At 43.3% G+C, this 20,090-nt stretch overlaps 1 protein-coding gene across 9 annotated transcripts in view; it reads right to left on the bottom strand.

The window, feature by feature from the left end:
• KLHL18 (kelch like family member 18) overlaps positions 1-20,090 on the bottom strand; it is a 64,512-nt gene that overhangs the window by 43,956 nt on the left and 466 nt on the right. The gene's annotated exons all lie outside the window — the stretch shown is intronic.

The raw sequence follows: 20,090 nt of genomic DNA, 5'->3' as shown, positions 1-20,090 counted from the left end.
TGACAGGATTTATGACAGAGCCAATCAAGGAAATCACGAAAGAGATGATGGATATGGCAAAAAGGTGAGGGGTGAAGAGTTTCAAGATATAGATCTTTGAGAAATTAAACAGCTAATTGACACTATACCTGAGGAATTAACAGAAGACAACTTGTTAAGAGATGAGAGCTCCCAAACCAGTGCTGGACAACAAGAAAGAAGGCATAGAAGAAGCTGTGCCAGAGAACAAATTGACTCTAGACAACTTGGAAAAAGGGTTTCAATTATTCAAGATTTCTTTTATGACATGGACTCTTCTATGATATGGGCACTGAAACTAAAATAAATGGTAGAAAAAGAATTGGTACTGAATAGAAAAAGTTTTGGAGAACTGAAAAAGCAAAAAAGTCAGACAGAAATAACGATGTACAGTTGACCCTTGAACATCAACACTGGCTTGTACTGTGCAGGTCCACTTGTACACAGATTTTCTTTTGCTTTTGTCACCAGGGACAGCAAGACCAACCCCTGTCCTTCCCTCCTCCCAGCCTGCTCAATGGGAAGATGATGATGATGAAGACCTTTATGATGATCCACTCCCACTTAATGAATAGTAAATATATTTTCTCTTCCTTATGATTTTTTTAAACAACATTTCCTTTTCTTTAACTTACTTTATCATAAGAATAAAGTATACAATACACATAACATACAAAATACAAAATATGTGTTAATAAGCTGAGCATGGTGGTTCACGCCTGTAATCCCACTGCTTTAGGGGGCTGAGGTAAAAGGATCGCTTGAGGCCAGGAATTCAAGACCAGCTTGGGCATCATTGCAAGATCCTATCTCTATAAAAAATAAAAAAATTATCCAGGCATGGTAGTGGTAGTGTACACCTGCGGTCCCAACTGCTCAGGAGGCTGAGGTGAGAGAATTGCTTGAGCCTGGGAGATCAAAGCTGCAGTGAGCTGTGATCATGCCACTGCACTACAGCCTGGATGACAGAGCAACATCCTCTCTCTTAAAAAAATAAATAAATAAAACAAAACAAACAAAAAACCAAATTGACTATCTATGCTATCTGTAAGCCTTCCATCTAGTTAACAGTAGGCTATTAGTAATTATGTTTTTGGGAAGTCAAAAGTTGCACGTGAATTTCTGAGTGGGGGCAGGGGTCAACATTCTAACCCCTCCCCCATTGTTCAAGGGTCAACTATATAGCTACAGTAAGACTGTCATATTGGTGAAGAGACAGAACAAAGAACAATGGAACAGAATAGAGAACCCAGAGGTAGCCTCGCACAAGCATGGCTAGCTGCTTATTGACAAAGGTACAAAAGCATTTAGATGGAGAAAAGTTTCTTCAACTTTAAACGGGGCTCCAGCAATTGGCTATCCATATGCAAAACAACAACAGAACTTCAACCAACACCTCACACCTGTTACAAAACTTAACTCAGAATGGACCATAGCTTTAACACAAAACTTAAAACTATAAAACTTTTTCTTTTTTTTTTGAGATGGAGTTTCGCTCTTGTTACCCAGGCTGGAGTGCAATGGCGCGATCTCGGTTCACGGCAACCTCCGCCTCCTGGGTTCAAGCAATTCTCCTGCCTCAGCCTCCCAAGTAGCTGGGACTACAGGCGCACGCCACCACGCCCAGCTAATTTTTGTATTTTTAGTAGAGACGGGGTTTCACCTTGTTGACCAGGATGGTCTCGATCTCTTGACCTCGTGATCCACCCGCCTCAGCCTCTCAACTATAAAACTTTTAGAGAAAAATATAGCAGAAAATACTCAGGACCTAGGGCTTGATGAGAAGTTCTCAGACATGAGACCAAAAGCACAGTCCATTAAAAATAATAATAATAAATTGGACTAAATCAAAATGAAAAACTTTTCCTCTATGAAAGAACTCTATAAAAGACAAACTACAGACTAAAAAATGTATCTGCAAGCTCCATACCTGACAAAGATCTGTCTGTATCTATAATATATAAAGAACTCTAAAAACTCAACAATAAAAACACAAAAAGCAACCCAAAGAGAAAATGGTCAAAAGATATGAAGAGACATTTCATTAAAAAGGATATCCAGATGGCAAATAAACACATGAGAAGATGCCCAACGTCATTACCCATTAGCAAAATGCAAATCAGAATCACAATGAGGCCGAGTGCAGTGGCTCATGCCTGTAATCCCAGCACTTTGGGAGGCTGAGGTGGGTGGATCACCTGAGGTCAGGTGACCAACATGGTGAAACCCTGTCTCTACTAAAAACACAAAAATTATTCAGGCATGGTGGCACATCCTGTAATCCTAGCTACTTGGGAAGCTGAGGCAGGAGAACTGCTTGAACCTGGGAGGTGGAGGTTGCAGTGAGCTGAGATCACACCATTACACTCCAGCCTGGGCAACAAGAATGAAACTCTGTCTTAAAAAAAAAAAAAATCACAATGAGATTTCACAGAATGGCTAAAATAGAAAACAGTGATAATATAAAATGCTAGGCTGGGTGTGGTGGTTCATGCCTATAATCCCAGCTAGTCTTGAGCCCAGGAGTTCAAGACCAGCTTGGGCAACATGGCAAAACCCATCTCTACTAAGAAATAAAAATAAAGAGAATTTAAAAGTATATATATTTTTTATTGTATTTTAGGTTCTGGGGTACATGTGCGGATCATGTAGGATATATATAAATGATGGTAAGGATGCAAAAGAATTGGGTCACTCATATTAGTCAGGTTTTTCCTGAGAAATACAACTAAAGGGAAGAGAGGGGAAGAAAGTCGGAGGGAGAAAAATATGGAAGTAGGGAGAGAAGGTGAGGCAGAAGAATGGGGGGGAAACGAAAAGGGCAAGACAGGAGGGAAGAAGGAAATGGAGAAGGGAAAGAGAGAAGGACAGAAAGTGAGAGAGAGAGCAGGAGGAGGTAGGGGGGAGAGAGAAATAAATTTATTTTTATTTTAAGGAATTGGCTCATGTAATTGTGGGGCTAGCAAATCCAAAATATACAGTGTGGGCTAGCAAGCTGGAGATTCAGATAAGATTTGATATTACAGTCTTGAGTCAGAAATCTGCAGGGCAAGTGAGCAGGCAGGAAACTTAGGTAGGTTTTTATCTTGTAATCTTTTCTTTTTTCTTTTTTTGAGACAGGGTCTCATTCTGCCACACAGGCTGGAGTGCAATGGTGCAATCATGGCTCACTGCACTTTGGACCTCTCAGGCTTAATCAATCCTCCTGCCTCAGTCTTCTGAGTAGCTGGGACTAAAGGCATGTGCCATAACATCTGGCTAATTTTTCTGTTTTTTGTGGAGACAGGGTCCCACTATGTTGCCTGTGCTGGTCTCAAACTCCTGGGCTCAAGAAATCCTCTTACCTCAGCCTCCCAAAGCACTGGGATCACAGGAGTGAGCCACTGCACCCAGCCTATTTTGCAATCTTGAGGCAGAACTGCTTCTCCAGGGGAAGGCTCAGTTTCTGTTCTTTAAAGCCTTATACAGAGTGGATGAGGCCCATCCACATTATGGAAGGTAATTGACTTTACTGAAAGTCTACTATTTATTATTATTTCTAAATGAGATGGGGTCTCACTATGTTGCCCAAGTTGGTTTCAAACTCCTGGTGGGCTCAAGCAATCCTGCCTCAGCTTCCCAAGCAGCTGGGATTATAGGCACACACCACTGCACTCAACTAGTCTATTAATTTAAATGTTAATCACAACTAAAAAAATATCTTCACAGCAACATCTAGACTGGTGTTTGACCCAACAACTGGACACCACTGCCTAGCCAAGATGACACATAAAATTAACCATCATACTCCTGTATGCCAATAGGAATGCAAAATGATATCGCTATTCTGGAAAATAGTTTGACAATTTCTTCTAAAACTAAAAATGCATAAACAGTATGACACAGCAATTCTACTCTTGGGCATTTATTCCAGAGAAATGAAAACAAGTTCACCCAAAATCCTGTACATGAATATTCATAGCAGCTTTATTCATAATACCCCAAAACTGGAAAAATGTCCTTCAATGGTTGGAAATGGTTAAAAAAATTATGGTACAACCATATCATGGACTACCATTCAGAAATATAAAGAAAAAAAGATCAATACACATGATAAATTGGATGGACCTCATGGGCATTAGGCTGGATGAAAAAAGATCATGAACTCTATTTCATTTATATAACATTTTCAAAATGAGAGACAACAAATTCATGGTTGTCAGAGGTTTTGGTGGGTGTGAGGGGACTGGATGTGACTATAAAGAGTGGTACATGGAGATCTGTGTGGTTATAAATTAGCTCTGTATTGTGGAGGTCGTTAGTAACCTTGACAAGACCAAATAGTGGTGGCCTGATATAACTAACTTACCTATCCTTACTAAAACATGAGCTCCACCAAAGGGGCAATCTTTGTATGTTTCATGTTTCCTGGAATCGTCCGGCAATTAATATTCAGTACTTGTTGAATAAATGATGTTTCAGAATGAGTCAAGTCTGGTCATGTGAATCCCATTTTGGGAGGCTCCCTACCTTCTACAAGTCAAATCCAAACCCTAAACAGTTTATTTTTTCTTTTTCTTCCTTTTTTTAGAGACAGGGTCTTACTCTTGCCCAAGCTGGAGTGCAGTGACACAATCATAGCTCACTGTAGCCTCGAACTCCTGAGCTTCAGCAATCCTTCCAAGTAGCTGGGACTATAAGCACATGCCAATGTGCTTGGCTAATTTTTTAATTTTTGGTAGCAATGGGGTCTTACTTTGTTGCCCAGACTGGTCTTGAACTCCTGGCTTTAAGGAGTTCCTCTTGCATCAGCCTCCCAAAGTGCTGGGATTATAGGTGAGCCGCTGCACCTGGCCCCCATCCAGTTTTATCCTCTACCATGACTCTCTTCTAAACTGTTGGCAGTTCCCAGAAATTGTCTTGTTCTATAAGGTTGGATTCTTATTCCCTTATTTTTATGCCCAGTGAATTATTCCTTATCCTTAAAGATTCACCTTATCCTTAAAGATTCCCCTCCACCGAGGGGCCTCTCTGACTTTCAGGCAGTCAGCTCTCTCCTTCCTGTGGCACGTGGTACAAGCCTCCACTATAGCACACATTATACTGTCCCTAATGAATGTCTCTCCATACAGACTGAACCTTCTTCCCAAAGAAAAGAAGGTTATATCCTAGTACTTAACACAGTGCCTCATACTGAGTTGTACTTAATGAATTCTAAAGCCTATTTCATCTAAAAATAGACTTTGTCTGAGATATAAACAAGCAACAAAATTTCTGATGAATTTTACTTCTTTTTTTTAACTGCTGACCTTCTGGCTCAGGACTGGCAGAGCTGGTCAAAGTGGGAGCTCAAAGGTGGAAAAGCATGACCCTCTTATCTCATCTGAAAATTCAGTTGGCTGAAGTAAAAGGTTCAATAAGATGGTGAGGCTTAGGGTAAATATGTAGAGGGCTTGACTCCCAGGGTAACAGTGTATTCCCAGTCCTGAAGAAATAAACAAACCACACTAGCTACTTTGTGGGTTTCTAACAAGATGGCATATAAGGAAATGGAAGTGGGGAGATTCTTCTTTCACCTTGAATGCTGATCACCTGGCTGCCAGCCTGGAATATGGGCAGAGAGACACAGGTTCATATAATACCACCACAAGCAAAAATGATGAGTCCTCACAAACCCTTGGGGTTAAGAAACCGATGGCAAGTATAATAAAACATACTGGCTCAGTCTGCGGTTTCGAGGGCATTTTAGAGCACACTCTTTGAACACTGTTGATGGAATCACAACGAGGCCAGGCGCAGTGGCTGACACCTGTAAGCTTTGGTCTCTCTGTTTTAGGGTGCCCCACTGGGTGGTAACACAGGAAGGGGGTGAGGAAGGAAGTAGCTGACCAGCTGACACCGAAAACGGACTTGGGGATCCAGTCTCATATAAACAGCTGTCTAAAACATTCAGGCTGTTTCCCACTTCTTCTAAACCCTCCCCCAACTTTCTATCACCCATATCCAGCAAGGTCAAATGGGAGCAGAGGGAGAAAGATGAGAGGGCAGAGCCCTCAGAAACCACTGAACATGTAACTGCACCAACTTCAACTGATTTGCAGGTGTGTCTTAACAGTCTAGACTCCTCACCATGAAAATTTAAGGAGTTCACACTCAACCTACCTCTCCAATCCCACCTTCCACCTTGCTCCTGTATGTCTTACATTTGAGAAACAGTGTAGGTGTACTTTTTTGCCTGGGTCCCTGAATACTCTCCCCTAGCCTGGAATGCCTCTTTCCACTGTGCCTGCCAAAGTCCTATTCATCCTGCAATGTATCAACTAAATATCATCCTTTCCATGAAACAGTCAGAACTGTAAATATCGGCTACTCCTTTGATATCCCCTTAGGCCTCTGGTGGTGCCTATGCAGTTACAGAATTCATCAGACTCTGCCTTGTCTCATAATTATTAATAATTGGTGCATATCCATCTTCCCCCTCATCTATAAATGCCAAAGACAGAGGCTGACTCCCATTCACAGCAGGCTGTCTCATGCACCTACAAAGCACCAAGCATAGTGAAGTGCACTTCTGCAGCATTAACTGAAGAAGCATCTCAAACATAATGTCAGGGGTCGGTTAGGGTAATTCAGTAAATACTTTTAAGTGCTTGAAACATGCTAAGAACTATACTAGATAAGAGATGGCTCAGGATTCAGGAATTTAACCTCTAAAGGGGAACAAAAACACTCTAACATATCTACATCCTGTTCAGAATGGTAAGGGGAATAGGAGCAATGTGTGATGGCAATGCTTCTCAAACTTTAGCATGCACAGCATGCAAGAAGCAGCAGATTCTAGTTCAGTAGGTCTGAAGTGGGGCCTGAAATTCTGCACTTTGAACAGGCCCCCACCCAGGTGATGCTGATGCTATTAGTCCAATAACACTGAGTAGTGAGGGGTTAAGGTACAATGGAAGAAAGGAGGATGAAGTACACCTGGAGGGGTATGAGAAGACTGTCTTCAGAGGGATGGGACTTCACACAGGCCCCCACTGTGTAAGGACAGAGCACTAGAAAGATGGCGTGGGTTCCTTGAGAAAAGAAAACATGAAAGGGGCCAGTCACAGTGGCTACACGGCACTTTGTGAGGCCAAGGTGGGAGGATTGCTTGAGGTCAGGAGTTTGAGCCCAGCCTGTTACAAAAAAAAAAAAATTAACTGAGTGTGGTGGCACACACCTGTAGTTCCAGCTACTCAGAAAGCTGAGATGGAAAGGTCACTTGAGCCCAGGAATTCGAGGTTACAATGAACTATGACTGCACCACTGCACCAGCTTGGGTAAGAGCGAGACCCTGAAGAAAGAAAAAAGAAAAGAAAAATGGAGAAAGAGAAGGGGAAAGGAAGGGAAGAAAGAAAAAGAAAGGAAAGGAAGAAAATATGGAAGAAAGCCTGAAGCATGGATAGAATAGGGCCCCCGCTTGGCAGATTTGAGCAGATACTCCAAGCCAAAGGAACACTAGAGCAAAGCCCCAGAGGAGAGCTGATGCAGGAGGGCACCGTGGCTAAGCAGGGGAGAATAGCAGAGAGGGGCCACATCTGCAGGACTCTGAATCTCAAGGATACAGCTGGTAGTCTTAGAGAAGTCAACCAGGATGACTGTCAGCAACAGAACATGCTTAAGCTTCTCCCTCTGACATCTTGAGACGGCAGTGACTGGCGGATTTCTATGAGCAGCTTAGAATAATCAGAGATTCAGTTAAATCAGCAGTCCTCTCCTAAATCCTACAGAAAACCAGCCACCACCTGCTGCTCCTGCATTCCCATTACCCCTCACACATCTTGATTACTTAAAATGCTAGGCCATAAACATGCAAAACACAAGCTTTCCCCCACAGGAGGCAGAGGCACTGTTTACAACCACCAAGAGCTAAGCAGCTTGGCTCGACTCTGCTGACAAGTTTCTGACCTCTGATTGTCACTGTGTGCAGAACAGAATTTCCTTCAAGAACAAGTTAGAATTTGTCTTTTGGCTCTGGCCATTATCATCATCTCTCCCAAACCGCAGAAGGGGAGAGTGCAAGCAAAATGCAGTGCTGTCTTCATGAACCATGGAATATGCACCCTAACTTTCTATATCTTATTTACCTCTAACACCTGGCCTTGACTCTATTCATAAATACATAATTATTGCTTGGTTTCATGCATTCATTCACAAGGTATTTACTGAGCCATACTGTACCATGCAAGGAACTGTGCTGGACCTGGGTGGCTACTTCTCTGACCTCATGTCCTTCCACTTTTCTCCATGGTCACTCTTACCATTCTGGCTTCTTGCTGTTTCTCCAAAACACCAAGTGTACTCCTGCCTCAGGGCTCCTTATTCTTCCCTCTGCCTAGAATATTCTGCTTTCAGATATCCTCATGGATTGTTCCCTCACTCCATTTAGATCTCTATTCAGAGAGGCTGGCTCCTGCTTTACTTTTCTTCATGGCACTGAACACCACTGGACATCTTCCATCTCTTTATTGTCTGCCACTCCACTAGAATGTAAGTTCATACTCAAAAAGGCTTGGCCTACTCTACTCACTGCTGCGCCTCCAGTACCTAGAACAGTGCTTGGCACTTGGAAAGTGCTGACATACCTGCTGAAAATCCTGTTGAATGAAAATGAAATGAGAAAGCACTCAGAGCAGAACAAGATCAGAGCTAAGGCTGAGGAAAAACAATCTGTGAGCAGCACAAGGCTCATTCCCTAGAGGGTCAGTAAGAATTCTCTCAAGGCCGGGTGCAGTGGCTCACAACTGTAATCCTAGCACTTTGGGAGGCCAAGGCGGGTGGAGCACCTGAGGTTGAGAGTTTGAGACCAGCCAGGCCAACATGATGAAACTCCGTCTCTACTAAAAATACAAAATTAGCCAGGCATGGTGGCACATGCCTATAATCCCAGCTACTCAGGAGGCTGAAGCAGAAGAATCGCTTGAACCCAGGAGGTGGAGGTTGTGGTGAGCCAGTATCACGCCCTTTTACTCTAGCCTGGGAAACAAAAGCGAAACTCCATCTCAAAAGGAAAAAAAAAAGAATTCTCTCAACATGCTAGTAAAGTTAAAGAAACCATGGGTTAGATAAAAGATGAAGAAGATCTCAATCAGAACAGTGGTTTACTGAGCACCTATTATGTGGATACCTCAGTAAATAATTCAGTCATAGTCCTGCTCTCGTGAAGTTACAACACTATAAATAATTATATAATTACTATTGTAATAAGTGTCACAAAATACACGTAAGAGAGGATGTGCCAAAGTCAACCCTGGAGTTTCAACTTACATGACTAGATGGACTGTGTGCCCTCCTTACACACAGGAAACAAAAGGTGGGCAAGGAGGTTCACTTTAGACATAATGAGTATGAGGACCCACAGGACAAATGTATTTGTAATTTGCAGAGGATGCCAACACTCCTTTACTTGGAAGACATGTTAGCATGGCTTGTTTTGCAGGTCCTCAGAATAGGTCTGTCAAGGTTACATGACATTTAGAGTTTACAAATCAACTCAAGAAAAATAAGCTCACAACACATCCGCATCTCCTAAATATGTACCTCTTAGAAGGCAATTCCTTTTAAGTGACCACTTGAACTGCAGCTACAGGGCTGAGCTAATACAATTCGACTCTTAACAGCTGAGGCACCATAACATAAAAATAGAGTAGGAAAGATTATTCCTTAGCATCAGATGTTTCTAATCATTGGGTTTGAATGCAGAGACAAATTCTGGTTTTAGTGTCTACAGACACAAAGCACTTAAAAGCAATCTCTCTCGCCCACCTGGTAACAAGTCTTTAGCTAATTATCTATCTTTTGAATACTGGATTAAATATGAATAACATACAATTTACCATTTTAACCATGTTTAAGTGTACAGTTCTGTGGCATTAAGTACATTCTACAACCATCACCACTATCCATCTCCAGAATTTTTCATCCCCCAAAACTGAAACTATACCCATTAAACAGTAACTCTCCATTTCCCCCCTCCTCCCGGTCCCTGGCATCCACTACTGTATTTGTCTTCATGAATTTTACTATTCTAGGTAGCTCAGATAAGTGGAATCACACAACATTTCTCCTTTTGCAACTGGCTTACTTCACTTGGTATAATGTCTTCAAGGTTCATCCATGTCACAGCAGAATTTCTTTCCTTTTAAAGGCTAAATAATATTTCACTGAATGTATATACTTTTTTTGAGACAGTTTTGCTGTTGCCCAGGCTGGAGCGCAGCAGTGTAATCATGGCTCACTGTAGCCTTGACTTTCCGGGGTTCAGGTGATCCTTGCACCTCAGCCTCTCCAGTAGCTAGGACTATGGGCATGCACCACCACGCCTGGCTAATATTTGCATTTTTTGTAGAGAAAAGGTCTTGTCATATTTCCCAGGCTGGTCCTGAACTCCTGGATTCATGCCATTTGCCTGCATTGGGCTCCCAAAGTGCTGGGATTACAGGTATGAGCCACTGTGTCCTGCCATATACCATATTTTGTTTATCCTGGTAGACCCTTGGGTTGCCTCCACCTTTTGGCTATTGTGAATAATGCTGCTATGAACATTGGTGTACAAGTATCTATCTGTTCTTGAGCTTATTTTTTGAAAAGCATTTTTTTCTTTTTTGAGACAGAGTTTCACTCTTGTTGCCCAGGCTGGAGTGCAGTGGCACAATCTCGGCTCACCACAACCTCCACCTCCCAGGTTCAAGTGATTCTCCTGCCTCAGCCTCCTGAATAGCTGGGACTACAGGCATGCGCCACCATGCCCAGCTAATTTTTCATTTTTAGTAGAGATGGGGTTTCACCATGTTGGTTAGCCTCCCAAAGTGCTGGGATTACAGGCTTGAAAAGCATTTTTGTGTTCTGATCAGCTATTCAGAACACCCCGCCCACATATACCATTATATTGGGTCATATTTGAACTACAGATCCTCTATTTTGCTTGCCAAAAGCCTAAGCTCTGACCTTTATCTTCAAGGCCTTGAACACAGATTATCTGTTCCACTGGAACATAAGAGCCATCAGGGTCCCCTCTGGTCTGCCATTCTGCAAGCAGCTAAGCATCCTCAGCTTCAACTGAGACAGAAAGGGAGCATGGCATCTTTAGTTAAGACTTTGGAAACATTCTTCTTCAAGTTCCAGCAGAGCTCCAAGGCTTTACAAATGAGATGCTAAATTTAACAGTAATTTCTATGTCACTTACTCACTCACTAATGAGTATAGTCCCATGATCACCTGCAGTAAGCTAAGAAAATTTTTTTCACCTCTGGTTCATTTGTATTCTTTAACAAGAAATGTTTCAATTCCTAAATACTGTGTTGAAATTACAGAAGTATATGCTAGGGCAATAAATAATTATAACCTATTCCAAAAGCCTTAGAGGCCCTATATATATAACAGAGGTCAGTAAACTATATCCTACAGCTTCAGCTCATGCTTCTTTTGTAAAGTTTCTCTGGAACACAGCCACACCCATTCATTTATATATTGAGTATAGCTGCTTTTGCACTACAGCATTAGAGTTAAGTAGCTACAACTGAAACTCTATTACCCACAAATCCTTATTTACTATCTGATTCTTAACAGAAAATGTTTGTCAACTCTTAGTTCACACACCTTGGTTCACCCAGTTTTGTCCCCAGTTGGAAAAAAGCAGTGATCAGCTCCTTGGATGTTCTTCCTAAGGTCTTCCTAAGCTAACTAACCACAGGCCAGCTGGCTGGTTCCATGCCAAAGAGGCAGTGAGAGTGCCAATACTCAACAAGTCGAAAGTAGAAAGGTAGATGCCATGCTTGTAATTTGGGAAGGGCAAGGAAGAACACACTTTTAGAAACACAAAGTGGTCTCATCTTCCAACAACTAGCTTACCAGCTAAACCAAGTGGGGCTAACAGGCAAACAATGGAGTCTCATGTCCAGAATAATAAAGGAACTGTCTGCAGTTAAGAAACATCCCTGAGTACAGGCTTCTTAAATGTACAAGGTGAGCCGGTGAGCCAGCCAGCCAAGCTCCAGAAGCCATAGGGTAACATGGTGAATGTTGCTTGGTTGGTAACAGATAGTTCAGACTGTACCTCCAACTCTCTTTGCCACCCTCATGTCTCCAGCATCAAGCTCTCTAATTCACTTAATTGGTGTACAAATTTAACGGCATTATCCCCAACATAACTTGAACAAGAAAGAGATTAAAACTGAATTTTTGATTATATGAAATTCTTATAACAAGTGCTGTGCTCCTCAAGGACCATGTTCTTCCTCTCAGTTCTGATTGCTCATTAAAAAGGAGACAAGACGGGACCAGGTGTGGTGGTTCATGCCTATAATCCCAGCACTTTGGGAGGCTGAGGCAGGAGGATCACTTGAGCCCAGGAGTTTCAGATCAGCCTAGGCAACAAAGTGAGGCACCATCTCTACAAAAAAACAAAATTAGCCAGGCATGGTGGTGTATACCTGTGGTCCCAGCTACTTGGGAGGCTGAGGTGGGAGCATGGCTTGAGCCAGGGAGTTTGAGGCTGCAGTGAGCTGTGATCCTTCCACTGTACTACAGCCTGGGTGACAGAAGAGTCTCAAGAAAAAAAAAGAGAGAGCGACACAGAAAGACAAAGCTAACTACACAGAGAGAGATAAACCTAACTACATGAAAAATGTCAGTAAAAAACCCTGGGAATGGGCCGGGCGCGGTGGCTAACGCCTATAATCCCAGCACTTTGGGAAGCCGAGGCTGGTGGATCATGAGGTCAAGACATCGAGACCATCCTGGTCAACAAGGTGAAACCCCGTCTCTACTAAAAATACAAAAATTAGCTGGGCATGGTGGTGCGCGCCTGTAGTCCCAGCTACTCGGGAGGCTGAGGCAGGAGAATTGCTTGAACCCAGAAGGCAGAGGTAGCGGTGAGTCGAGATCGCGCCATTGCACTCCAGTCTGGGTAACAAGAGCGAAACTCCGTCTCAAAAAAAAAAGAGAAAAGAAAACCCTGGGAATGAACAATATTCAGAAGCACAAGTTATCCAATACAATATCATTTAAAAAATCAGTCAAGAGTTCGTATGTCTAGAAGACTAGTAGAAAAAGCCTGCATCTTTCTTCTCTCCTGAAATAAAATGTTGGAGTGGCATCTGGACATTCACATCACTGCCCTCTGTGCTCAAGAATGACACTAAGGATGCTTTGTTCCCTACTCTGCTTCATAACCTCAGCAGGGCAGGTGAATAATCTGACAGGATGTAAAAGCATGGCTTCCACCAATAAACAGCTGTGTTAGAGCTCAGCGGATAGAGCTTTGTGTCATGGGCAAATCCCTTAATAGCTCTAAGTCTCAGGGTTTTTTTACATCTGTAAAATGATGGCTTAAAATTTTTTTTATTTGTATAAATTTAGGGGTACAAGTGCAGTTTTGATCATGGATAGACTGCATAGTGGTGAAGCCTGGGCTTTTAGTGTAACCATCATCCGAATAACGTACATTGTACCCAGTAAGTAATTTCTCATTCCTCACCCACCCGCCCCCACCAGTCTCCATTCATTCCATACTCTCTGTCCATGTGTATACACGAAAAATGATAGCTTTGACAGAGAACCTCTACAATTCTTTTTTTTTCTTTTTCTGAGACAGAGTCACACTGTTCCCAGGCTGGAGGGCAGTGGCTCAACCATGGCTCACACTGCAGCCTCAACCTCCCAGGCTCAAGTGATCCTCTCACCTCGCCTCCCAAAGTGCTGAGATTACCAGTGTGAGCCACCGTGCCCAGACTGCAGCTCCTTTTAATATGATTATTCTAGCTCTATAATTAATGCTGTGTAACTCACTGTACTATACACAACATAAAAATGGCATGCATCAACAAGCCCTTTCTTCATTTCCTCATATCCTTCTCCACCTACCTTTCATCACAAAGCCAGGAGTGACAACAAATTAGACAAGATTCCAGATGTGTAGCTCTTGAAGCCAATTTCGTGAAAACTGTGTACCTAAATTTAGTGGGTCACAAGGAAATATTCTAATACTGTACCTTTCACCCATGGAAAAAATATTTCCTTCTGAGGACTAAATTCTCAGAGCCAGGTTCAAAACCTTGACAGGGACCTTGGGAAAATGCTGAGAAGACTAATGCCAGCAGATCTTTCAGGAACCATTTATCAGTGGTTGCAAAACAAAGGGTGTGTGTCTATATAGGGAGCTTTTCTCTCCTCTAAGCTAATGGGCCTGTGAATAATACTCAGGTATAGTGACCTCATTCTGCTGTCAGTCAAAAAGAAAATAAATGTGTGAGATAAAGGAAGAATAGAAATACATAAATACGTGAATTTCGATGCCTACAGAAGCCTAGGGGAAAAAATAAATATATGAATCTGGCTCCAAATCTCATGAATAAGAAGAAAAACTCATTAAATCTAGGGAGTGTATCCAACTGGCTAGACCCAGATGAATCAGACAATGCTGCCTGAGCCTTGGGCTCCTGGCAACCCAGAGCTAAGGAAACAAAACCAAACTCTGGGAAGAGGGGATGAGAGTTTCCCAGGACCCAAATCTCTCTACCTAGGCCAAGCTGTATGCCAAGAAGTCTTACACTACAATCCTCCTAACTTTTAAGATAAAATGATTTGACAAGGAAAGGACCATGGCCTTTTTCTCATAACAGGTTCAAGCCATCAGAGATACAGAATGTGATTTTTTTGTTTTAATGAATACATTACTCTTTTCTGTCATGCCTCTACCTCACTAGCCGACAGGCTCCCAATGAATTTAAATTTCAAATATTTCCAAAAAGGAATGAAGCCTAGGTTCAAGGGTTGGCAGCGAATTTTGAGAATGTGGCATGCCTGCTAATACTCACTTTCACATTTTCCCTAAAATTCAGGAAGACAGAAAAGATGGCATGCCATTAAGGATGAATACAATAGACCTGAGGTAAATTAATTCACGTAGTAGTCCCCAAAATCAGTTCATTTACCATCAGTGACAGAAGTAGCAACAGGAGAGTATGAAAAAACACTTGGGCTGGGCACAGCGGCTCATGCCTGTAATACCAGCACTTTGGGAGGCCGAGGCGGGCGGATCATGAAGTCAAGAGATCGAGACCATGGTGAAACCCCATCTCTACTAAAAAATACAAAAATTAGCTAGGTGTGGTGGCACACACCTGTAGTCCCAGCTACTCGGGAGGCTGAGGCAGGAGAATTGTTTGAACCCAGGAGGTGGACGTTGTAGTGAGCTGAGATCACGCCACTGCACTCTAGCCTGGCGCCTGGCAACAGAGCAAAACTCTGTCTCAAAAAAAAAAAAAAAAAGAAAATGAAGAATACTTGATCCTGAATACAGAGACTAAGAGTCCAGTCCCAGTTTTGCTGAACTCAATCTGTGACCTTGGACAAGTCCCTTCCCCTTCTGGGCTTAGGTCTTCCTTTGTAAAGTGCCAGTTATTGAAGTAGTGCAGTGGTTGGCAGTCTTTTAAAGCAATGAACATTTTGTTCAGATAAAATCTTTCAAAGTTCAGCAGAAGCTAAAACAAACTCAAAATGGCAGGCTGAATACATGAATTTATCTCCACTCCTCCTAGAAACTCCATTAAATGACTGGGCATGGTAGCTCACGCCTGTAATCCCAGCACTTTGGGAGGCCGATGCAGGTGGATCACGAGGTCAGGAGTTTGAGACCAGCCTGACCAACATGGTCAAACCCCATCTCTACTAAAAATACAAAAATTAGCCGGGCATGATAGCACACGTCTGTAATCCCAGCTACTCAGGAGGCTGAGGCAGGAGAATTGCTTGAACTCGGGAGGTGAAGGCTGCAGTGAGCCGAGACTGCACCACTGTATTCCAGTGCGAGACTCTGTTTCAAAAAAAAAAAGAAACTCCATTAAATTATTATTAATAAATATATATTACCGGCCGGGGACAGTGGCTGGTGGCTCACATCTGTAATCCCAATACTCTGGGAAGCCAAGGCAGGTAGATCACTTCAGGTCACCAGCCTGACCAACATGGTAAAACCCTGTCTCTACAAAAATTAGCTGGACATGGTGGTATGTGCCTGTAATACCAGCTATTCCAGAGGCTGAGGCAGGAGAATTGCTTGAACCTGGGCGGCAGAGGTTGCAGTGAGCCAAGACTGTGCCACTGCACTCCAGCCTGGGCAACAGAGAAAGACTCTGTCTCAAAAAAAGAAAGAAAGAAAAAAAAAATATATATATATATATATATATATATTTGTGTGTGTGTGCGTGCGTGTGTGTATGCGCACACACGACTTACTGAGCATTTACTACAGGATTATTTGAAGTACATTAACTAATTGAATCCTCAACACTTAAATAGGTGGTGGTCTCCATTTTACAGATGAGACAGAGAATCACCAGCATTTAAGGAAGCTGCTCATTTTCACAGCTAGTAAGTGGCAGACTCAGAACTCAAACCTAGGCAGTGTGGCTGCAGAGTCTGTATGATAGTGCCTCTTAGACTGACGATCAAGGAACACCAAAGCTCCAAAAGAAAAAGAAGCAGAGACAGCAGATTAGAAGAGTCAACAAAAGTTTAGAAGAAAAGAAAACAAATGAGAAGTAACTGACTTAGAGGATGCTGAGTGTTGCAGATGGCAAGCCACTGAAGAATCCCCTCCAAAATGGAATCATTGGAAGTACCAGTTTCCTCTGAAGTTGTAAGCATGAGGAAGGGTTGAAATCAGGAAATACTAGTCTCCCTCCCCAAGGCAAGCAATGGCTGCATCACCTCCCAAGTAGAAGACTGGAGGTTTACTCTTCAGACAGGATGAATAAGAGCCTCTAAACGTGGGTCATCAGGGTACCACTGAAGACAAGGAAGTGGTACCATTTAGAGAGATTAAGTGAAACTCAGCATAGAGAAGGGAGAGCCTCCAGCCCTCTCCCACCACAAGGCTCCCAGAATAACAGCCAGGCTTATGCCACCTAAGAGGAGGCCTGGAGAAAGATCTACAGACTCTGACCATATCCCACAGAATATGACAGGTCCATCATCCTACAGTCATGGCTCTCAGAACGTGGTCCCAGACCAAGAGTATAGCATCACAAGGGAACTTGTCAGAAACATGAGTTATCATGCCCATGCCAGACCTAATGAAACAGAAATTCTGAGGTGAGGTCCAAAAACCAGTGTTTTAACAAGGCCACCAGGTGATTCTGAAGCCCACTAAAGTTTGAGAACCACTGCCCACCAGGGAGGCCCACCAGTCAATAAAACATCTCACACCAAAAAGCTTCCAACCAGCTTTTCAGTGTCTGTTTATTTGAAAAACACTGTGTAGTCACCAGAAAACTGAAGAAAGACTGAAGAAAGAGAGACAAAACAGATTTCCCAGAGCAGCTCTGGTGGCAAGTAGTGAAATGTGCAGAGCCTGGTTTGCGTGCCCTTTCCCCAGTCCCATCATCATATTGCTTCGGAGCTAACCCCTGGGCTTTACAATATAGTTTTCAAAATCAGTAAAATAAATGCTGTCTACAGTCCCGTCCAGTTCTAGCCCATGCCTTTATACTAGTCCTTCCCACTGGAGGCTTTTTCTTAAAGAGAGAGGAAAAAAAGAAAAAATATATATATATTGGTCCTTATGTTCTAGATCCTTGAAACTAACAGCAATTCAGACTGACCCTTTCAGTTGGAACTATGTCTGATTTTTTTTTTTTTTTTTTTTGAGACAGGGTCTCACTCTGTTGCTCAGGCTACCTTCCAAGCTCAAGTGATCCTCCCACCTCAGCCTCCTGAGTAGCTAAGACTAAAGGTACACACCACTACAGCTAAATTTTTATCTGTAAAAACGGGGTTTCACCATGTTGCCCAAGCTGGTCTCAAACTCCTGAGTTGAAAGTAATCCACCTGCCTCAGCCTCCCAAAGTGCTGGGGTTACAGGCGTGAGCCACAGTGCCCAGCCTACAGCCTAAATTTTAATCTAAAAATTCTCCCCTATTACTGCTTTTCACTAGTCTCTATTTACACCAAGTGTTACTACACAATTAGATCATTTTTCTGCTTACAAATCTCTAGCAGCCTTAACATCTTCCACCATGTAATCACTGTGGACAAAATCTTCTCATTTACTTTTACTTCCTCTGTCTTCTTTAGTCCAGCTCATTTTTCTCAGTTTGCTTGGTTCCTTTTCCCATCTGAGAAGATCTTGCCCTTTCTCAGGTCACTTCACTCCTCTCCTGGAAAAACAAACTCCTTCAGGAGGGGTTTAGAATGATGAAAAGGGCCGGGCGCAGTGACTCATGCCTGTAATCCTAGCACTCTGGGAGGTCAAGGAGGGGATCACGAGGTCAGAAGTTCAAAACCAGCCTGGCCAACATACTGAAACCCTGTCTCTACTAAAAATACAAAAAAAAAAAAAAATTAGCTGGGCGTGGTTGTGGGCGCCTGTAGTCCCAGTTACCTGGGCGGCTGAGGCAGGAGAATCACTTAAACCTAGGAGGTAGAGGTTGCAGGGAGCCGAGATCGTGCCACTACACTCCAGCCTGGTGACACAGTGAGACTCTGTCTCAGAAGAAAAAAAAAAGATGAAAACATTTTGCCAGGTATAACGCAAAGAGCACCACAAATTTTCTCATCTAATCTTCACACTAATGCTGTGAATTCAAAATCATCCCTATTTTTACATTTGGAAAACGTAGGCTTACAGAGATTAAGTAACCTGCCCAAGGTTACAACTAGGATTTTAATCCAAATCCTTCTGGCTTCAAAGCCATACTCAACCATCCTACTCTACCATCTCTAGAAGTGTGACTCAAACATGTGGAAGAAGATAAGTTTCCCTCACCATGTAGAAAATAAGAAGAGCAGGCCAGGCGTGGTGGCTCATTCCTGTAATCCTGGCACTTTGGGAGGCTGAGGTGGGCGGATTGTTGGAGCTCAGGAGTTCAAGACCAGCCTGGGCACGGTTAAACCCCATCTCTACTATAAATACAAAAAATTAGCCAGGTGTGGTGGTATGTGTAGTGGGGAGGCTGAGGCAGGAGTATCACTTGAACCCAGGAGAGGGAGGCTGTAGTGAGTCGAGATTGCCCCACTGTAGCCTGGGCGACAGAGCCAGACTCCATCTCAAAAAAAAGAACCTAAGAACAAAAGGATCTCTGCATAGTTTTGTTCTCTCTCTCTCTCTCTCTCTCTCTCTCTCTCTCTGTGTGTGTGTGTGTGTGTGTGTGTGTGTGAGAGAGAGAGAGAGAGAGAAATAGGAGAAATGAGAGAGAGAAATCGGAGAAATAGGGTCTTGCTCTGTTGCCCAGGCTGAAGTGCAGTGGGCAATTACAGCTCACCGCAGGCTTCACCTTCTAGGCTCAAGTGATCCTCCCACCTCAGTCTCCTGATATCTGGGACTATAGACACAGGCCACCATGCGCAGCCAATTTTTTATCTGTAGAGAAAGGGTCTCCCTACATAGCCCAGGCTGGTCTCCAGCTCCCCTGCTCAAGTGATCCTCTCACCTCTCAAAGTGCTGGGATTACAGGTGTGAGCCACCATGCCTGGCCTGCTTGTTTTTTAAACAGGGATCACCCACAGATGCTGAGCGCTTTCCAGCCAAAGCCCAACGGGGAGCCCCACTCATTACTTCCCCAACCGGACGGCTCAACATAGTTCGGTGGCTTGGCTAGGGAGCAACACAGTACGCCTCTTCCACATGAAAGGACGCAGGCACAGGAGGGAGGCTGGCTCTTGCGGCCAGGATGCTGGTGGGGAACAGGTTGTTAAGATATCTTTCCCTCTTAATGTCAGTCAGCATCCCTCTCCCCATGCAGCCAAGAGGCCCAGCCCCAGGAACCTTTGTGATGGTGGTGGTTGTGGTGGTTGGTGGTGAGTGGTGCCTTCAAGTGTGGGGCAGGGTGGCTTCCCACCTCAAAAAATTTCCAGATCAGATTTTTAAAACTCTTAAGAGACAAAGCAGTAATTCAAAAATTAAGGGCTGGCAATGATTCCTAAGGAGTAGGCTTCTCCTCTACAACAGCATAGCCAACTTCAAGAGGCACAAAGAAATTTCTGTGGTGACAAGAAAAGATGCTTCAGTGGTGCCCATCAGCACGTGGGGCCGCCACCGCCCCTGCCTCCACAGA

Source organism: Callithrix jacchus, chromosome 15 (assembly GCF_049354715.1).
Source record: "Callithrix jacchus isolate 240 chromosome 15, calJac240_pri, whole genome shotgun sequence".
Lineage (NCBI taxonomy): Eukaryota > Metazoa > Chordata > Mammalia > Primates > Cebidae > Callithrix > Callithrix jacchus.
Note: the sequence above shows the minus strand (reverse complement) of the source record. Positions and strands in the feature narration are given on the sequence as shown.